A 7,454-nucleotide genomic window follows, 5' to 3' on the forward strand; every position below is an offset into this window, starting at 1 on the left:
GTAATTGTGTATTCAACAGTCTACGTAGGTATTCACTATTATATCAAGGAACACTCAGCACCGTTACAAATAGTTTCCAGAAAGAGGGAGAAAGAGAAAAAAAATAAAAAATAAATAAATAAAAAAATAAAATAAATAAAAATAAAATAAATAAATAAAAAAATAATAAAAAATAATAATAATAATAATGTATATAAGTTGAGATCACGCTCTGTACGGCAAGAGTGCTGGATGCGTAAGCAAACAGGCACCAAGGTATTTCCACTTCTTTTGTACTTTCTAGCCGGTAAATTGAACAACCATGAAATATCAGCTGTCGTGTTATGGCCCTCATTCCGAGTTGTTCGCTCGGTATTTTTCATCGCATCGCAGTGAAATTCCGCTTAGTGCGCATGCGCAATATTCGCACTGCGACTGCGCCAAGTATCTTTGCTATAAAGATAGTATTTTTACTCACGGCTTTTTCTTCGCTCCGGCTATCGTAGAGTGATTGACAGGAAATGGGTGTTACTGGGCGGAAACACGGCGTTTTAGGGGCGTGTGGCTGAAAACGCTACCGTTTCCGGAAAAAACGCAGGAGTGGCCGGAGAAACGGTGGGAGTGCCTGGGCGAACGCTGGGTGTGTTTGTGACGTCAACCAGGAACGAGAAGCACTGAACTGATCGCACAGGCAGAGTAAGTCTGAAGCTACTCTAAAACTGCTACGAGTTTTGTGATCGCAATATTGCGATTACTTCGGTCGCACTTTTAAGATGCTAAGATACACTCCCAGTAGGCGGCGGCTTAGCGTGTGTAACTCTGCTACATTCGCCTTGCGACCGATCAACTCGGAATGAGGGCCAATGTCTATAATCCTGAGTACAGTGGCATAAACATTAGATGAGACTGTGCCCACGTCAGAGGATCGTCGATTTTCTCCTCAAACCAACAAAAAAAGAAAAGAAAAAAAAAAGAAAAAAAAGAAAAACTGGTACATTAAGTGAAAAATATCCCACACTATGAAATATTAGGAAACAAAAGGGTCACAACATTGAGGTCTAAACCTCCAATGAGTTTAACAAACACAGGCCCTCATTCCGAGTTGATCGGTCGCAAGGCGAATTTAGCAGAGTTACACACGCTAAGCCGCCGCCTACTGGGAGTGAATCTTAGCTTCTTAAAATTGCGACCGATGTATTCGCAATATTGCGATTACTAACTACTTAGCAGTTTCTGAGTAGCTCCAGACTTACTCTGCCTGTGCGATCAGTTCAGTGCTTGTCGTTCCTGGTTGACGTCACAAACACACCCAGCGTTCGCCCAGGCACTCCCACCGTTTCTCCGGCCACTCCTGCGTTTTTTCCGGAAACGGTAGCGTTTTCAGCCACACGCCCCTGAAACGCCGTGTTTCCGCCCAGTAACACCCATTTCCTGTCAATCACATTACGATCGCCGGAGCGAAGAAAAAGCCGTGAGTAAAATTACTTTCTTCATAGTAAAGTTACTTGGCGCAGTCGCAGTGCGAACATTGCGCATGCGTACTAAGCGGATTTTCACTGCGATGCGATGAAAAATACCGAGCGAACAACTCGGAATGAGGGCCACAATCAATTATTTAACAGAGTATGGTGTGTGGGTACAAAGCTGCCAAAGAGGCAGAAATAACAGTGGTTAGGAATTCAGAATGTTAGCTGGACTATAAAATTATAAGCCCCTAGATGGCGCTGTTGCACAAGTTATACGCACTTCTTATACAATCACCTGAACATAAACTTGATGCATGTAAAACAATTATCTTCGGTGTTAACTTATACCAGTAAATGAGTTGTTATAATTTAGGATTCAAGACACTATTACAGCATGTGTGAGCGAAGCCTAACTTAAAGACATCCAAACTCAGGCAGCCTATACAAATCCTTGTTGGTGAAGCTATATATAGCTCGAGCTAATTCTAATATAAAGTCCCCGAAGGATTATGTGATCGAGGGCTAGCTGTGGGCACAGTTATTTCCTTACAAAGGAGGACGACCCAGCTGCCTGACCCAGGGCGCCCAAAGCAGTTTATTGGCTCACCAGTCAAAATGTGTCCAGGCACAGGCTCGAGCCAGGGAGGCAGAAGTCTAAGTCCAGGAACCTGAGGGAGCGAGAAAGGCAACAGGGAGGGAAAACGGAGTGTTTGGTAAGGGGGTGCAGGGTGGGATATGGAATACACAATAGGGGGGGAGGCTCAAAGAAATGGGAAGGTTAAAGAAGGGATGTTAGAAAGAAAAAATGGGGATGTACAAACAATATTAGTACCCTTCAGGGGGAGGAATGCAGCCAGGCGACCCTCCTGTGTTCAGCGGTACGGCCTCAGCTCTGTGTTCCAGCAAAAGGACACCGGAGGACGATTCAGAACTGAGCTGAGGTAAAGGCAGCCGGCTCTTCTTCTCCACTTCAGCTCCTGCTCAGCCCAAGGATCCCTACAGAAGCCGCCTGCAGGGTTGTTCTCTTGTGCGGTATGTGAGGGGATCTTCCAAGACCACTCTCCGTCACCTGGCCTCTCCCTCCAATCCAGGATCCACTTCCGCCCACCACTCCCGTGCGGCCGTCCAGACAAAGCCGCTCAAGTGCCGCGCCGTCAGCCCTCCCGGGGAGGAAGAACAGCAGTCCCCGAACTTATGTGGCACAAGCAGCGCGGGGAACCTCTCCCACCTCACTGTCGCTAGAGGCTCCCAGCGGCTCCAGCCAAATTACCGCAGGAGAGGAGAGCCGGACCGCGGACCACCCGTCACAAGGCGCCGACGGCGCTCAGCTCCACAGGTCCTGCCACTGATGCCGGCGGAGCGCGTGAAGGTAAGGGGCTCGGTGGGCGGCAAGGATAAAACTTAACTGCGGGTAATGGCGCGAGACCACGCCACCAGGGCCCAGGGAGGCCCGACTTTTTGCAGGCAGGATTCCGGTGCGATTAAAGCCCCAAACGCCCCACTAGGCAGCTTTTCAGGTAAAGCAAGATCCCCTCTGTGTAGCTGGAATTCAGAGTCCGGTCCTACAGGGGTCTAGCTAGGTGATGGGGACGGATTTTTCCAAGGGGAGCCGGAGCCCTTCTAAAATGCGGCCATCATGATGCACCGCCCACCGGAAGTCCACAACTTACCTTTGTTAAATCTCTTTCTGCGAGGTACACTGGGCTCCACAGGGCGGCCACCCTGACGCACTTAGCTTCTTTGGGTTGGTATGGCATTAGCTGCTGACACTTTCTCCTGTCATGAGAATGTGGTGTATGTGGCTACTAACGGTTGTTGTCTCTTTTGCCTGCTACTGCATTGGACTGGTTAACAAAAACTGAGCTCCTGTGCACGGAGGCGGGGTTATAGAGGAGGCGGCGCTATGCATTCTGGGAACAGTCAAAGCTTTTAGGCTGTTGGTGCCTCGGATCAAGATCCTACTCTACACCTCCCAATGTTCTTACCTGTGGAGCCCAGTGTACCTCGCAGAAAGAGATTTAAGAAAGGTAAGTTCTTACCATAAATCTCGGTTTTCTCTAGCATCCATAAGGGATATTGGGAACACATTTGTATGAGGATGTCCCAAAGCTTCCAGAACGGGCAGGAACGTGTGGAGACATCTGCAGCACCGCCTGCCCAAACTGGGTATCCTCTTTGGCCATGGTATCAAACTTGTAGAACTTCACAAAGGTGTTCTTCCCCGACCAGGTAGCGGCCTGGCACAGTTGCAAGGCCGAAACTCCACAGGCAGTCACCCAGGAAGAGCGGGCTTTTAGAGACTTAAGAGCAGGTAAGGCTGCCGATACATAGGCCTGTTGGATAGTAAGTCGAATCCAACGAGCAATGGACTGCTTGGAAGCAGGGCAACCCTTTTTCTGCACGTCATAGAGCACAAACAAGGAATCAGTTTTCCTGATCCGAACTGTACGTTTGACGTAGATCTTCAAGGCACGCACAGCATCCAATGTCTCTGGAGGAGCAAAAGCGTCAGAACAGGATGGAAGCACAATAGGTTGATTCAGATGAAACGCCGAAACAACCTTCGGCAGGAACTGCTGTCTAGTCCGGAGCTCCGCTCTGTCCTTGTCCAAGACCAAGTTTGGACTTTTATACAATAAGGCCCCCAATTCTGAGACACGTCTAGCAGAAGCCAGGGCCATTAACATCACCGTCTTCCACGTGAGGTACTTGTCTTCTACCATCATCAAAGGTTCAAACCAGGAGGACTGTAGAAATTTCAACACCACATCCAAATCCCAGGGTACCGTAGGCGGCACAAAGGGAGGTTGTATATGGAGTACTCCTTGCAAGAAGGTCTGAACTTCTGACAACACTGCCAATTTCTTCTGAAAGAAAATGGAGAGAGCTGAAATCTGGACCTTAATGGAACCCAGACGTAAGTCCTTATCCAGACCAGTCTGCAGGAATCATAGGAAATGTCCCAAGTGAAACACTGCAGGCAGATACGTGCATTCCTCGCACCAAGAGACATATTTCCTCCAGATATGATGATAGTGTTTTGACGTCACCAGTTTCCTGGCCTGAACCATGGTTGCAATAACCTTCTTGGAACGGCCCTTGTGAGCTAGGATGTTCTGCTCAACCTCCATGCCGTCACACAAAGACGCCAGAAGTCCGGGTAGATGAACGGTCCTTGTTGAAGAAGATCTATTCTGAGTGGTAGAGGCCAAGGGTCTTCGACGGACATGTCCAAAAGATCCGCGTACCACGCTCTCCGGGGCCAATCCGGGGCAAGCAGAATTGCTTGTACTCCTTGATGCCGGATTCTCTTGAGCACCTTCGGGATCAACGGAATCGGAGGAAATATGCAGACCAACCAGTAAGGCCAAGGCGACAACAGTGCATCCACTGCGCATGCCTGAGGGTCTCTGGTTCGCGAGCAATAGGAGTGAAGTTTCTTGTTGAGGCGAGACGCCATCAAGTCGATCTGGGTGCAACCCCACTGGTCGATGATCAGCTGAAACACTTGAGGATGTAGGCCCCACTCCCCTGGGTGGAGATCTTGGCGACTCAGGAAGTCCGCTTCCCAGTTGTCTACTCCTGGAATGAAGATTGCAGACAGTGCCATTGTATTTCGTTCCACCCATAGGAGTATTCTTGATACTTCTCTCATGCAGGCCCTGCTTTTTCTCCCTCCTTGTCGATTGATGTACGCCACAGCCTTGGCGTTGTCCGACTGTACCTATATTGCTTGATCCCGGAGCAGAAGGGAGGCCTGAATCAGGGAATTGTAGATAGCCTGAAGTTCCAGGATGTTGATTGGAAGTAGGGCCTCTTGGGCAGACCACCTTCCTTGGAACTGCACCCCTTGGGTGACAGCTCCCCATCCTCGCAGACTCGCATCGGTCGTGAGGAGAATCCAATCCTAAATTCTGAAGCATCGACCTTCTTAGAGATTGGAAGACTGCAGCCACCACAGGGGGGCCCCCGGTGTGTACTCACCACCGACGATCACCTTCAGGCTATGTTAGGGGTGTGCGATGTTCTGCGGTTGCAACAGCCAAGGCGCAGTGCCCTGCTGAACAAACACCCCTGAGGTGCAGCGGGAAAGCGGCTCTGCACCTCAGGAGGCCGGTGACCGTCCCCTCCCCTAACTCCCACGGCGCAGGTATGTTGTTGCCCAAACAGCATACCAAAATAAACAAAAGTTTAAAATAAATTGTAGAAAAACTCTGGAGCTAGCAGAGTGTGCATCCTCTCCTGAGGGCACTTTTCTCTAAACTGCCTGTGGGAGGGGACATAGAGGGGAGGGGCTAGCACACCTAGTTGAAGAAATTTAAAGTGCACTGGCTCTATTGGAACCCGTCTATACCCCATCGTACTAAAGTGTCCCCAATATCCCTTATGGATGCTATAGAAAATTTCTTTTTTTTTTTACCAAAATCATTTTAGTTAAGCTTAAATTGTAAAGTGTTTTGAAGCAACCACAATGATCCATGCAACATGTATTTCACCAGAATACCAACACACATGTTGATTAAGCGCATATTTCCACACCTCACACACAATCCAGAGTACTCACCTACTCTATTGTTACTATACATTAACTATGGAGGTTGGACACCCCCATCTAGTGAGTACACCACTCCAAAATTCACAACTTCAATGCGTAGGAGGTGTACACTAAATATATGATAAGAGGGGAACAATATATTGTTTAAAATTATGTTTGTGTAATGATGTGATAGAGTGCATCAACAATACAATAAAAATGTATACATATACAAAAGTCCAAGTATATGCCTAAATTATTATTGTATTTCGATATCTCATGCTCTATGCAGTGAGTAATCTCTTTGATTTAGTGTTCTTGTACTGAGGCTGCAACACTGGAGGGACCCAATGCTGGGAGCTGCATAGACTCAACTCAGGACGGATATCAGTAATGTAAGCATGTAAGGAAGGGTGTGGTAGTACTTGTCGACAGTGACCATGTCAACATTCATTGGGGGTTATTCAATTGTTTGAAAATTCAGTTGGGTGTCTGGGTGTCTAATAGACAGGAAAAAACAGACACCCAATCGACTTTTCAAACAATTGAATTCTACCCATCATGTCTACCTGGATGATATGTCAACATGATGAACTGTCGACAAACTGTCTCTGGTGGTGGAGTCGTCTCTTGCCTTCTCCTGGCGGTAGACAATTGGCTCCTGACTGCCAGGTTTGAAAAATGACAGGAGCTGGTTGGTTGGTACTTTATCTCTCTCTCCACGTTATCACTCTCCAAGGTTTCCTACACCTGCCCCTGCATCAATAACCTGCTCCGTGCAAGCCTAACCCTAACGCTCCTGGCGGCATCCTTGGAATGTTGACACTGAACTTGCTGACCATTTGAGGATGTCAACATAGCGCCTGTTGACAGTTTGAACCATAAGGACATTGTGATGAACGACCATGTGACCAGATATCATCAGGAAGTGGTATTAGTGAGTAACATCGCTCTGTCAGGAATGAATAGGAGCCAGTATTAGTAAAGGCTGTCTGTCATAAAAGTGTCAGATATTTAGAAGCCAGTAGTAACATAATAAAAAGCAGCCCTGGTAGGGGTAGAAATAATGCTCCTTTATACTGCCATGCTGGCTGCCTATCATGGGTGTGGTATTCAAGGTCAACCACACTAAGGTGGACAGTGTCTAGGTCGACCACTACTGGTCGACAGGGATTCTAGGTCGACAGGTCAAAACGTTGACATGAGTTTTTAAATCTTTTTTGGTGTTGTTTTCGCCTTACAGTGACAGGAACCCCAATTAGTGCACCGTGTCCCCTCGCGTGGCTCGCCAGGTTACTGTTCCCAATCGTAGTCCACGTGGATCATAAAGTATGAACAAGTTCAAAAATAGTAAAAAAGTTAAAACTCATGTCGACATTTTGACCTGTTAACCTAGAACATTTCAACCTAGAGACCCTGTCGACCTAGTTACTGTCAACCAATAGTGGAGACTGGATATTACCGCCTAAAAATCA

The sequence above is a fragment of the Pseudophryne corroboree genome, chromosome 1 (assembly GCF_028390025.1).
Source record: "Pseudophryne corroboree isolate aPseCor3 chromosome 1, aPseCor3.hap2, whole genome shotgun sequence".
Classification (NCBI taxonomy): domain Eukaryota; kingdom Metazoa; phylum Chordata; class Amphibia; order Anura; family Myobatrachidae; genus Pseudophryne; species Pseudophryne corroboree.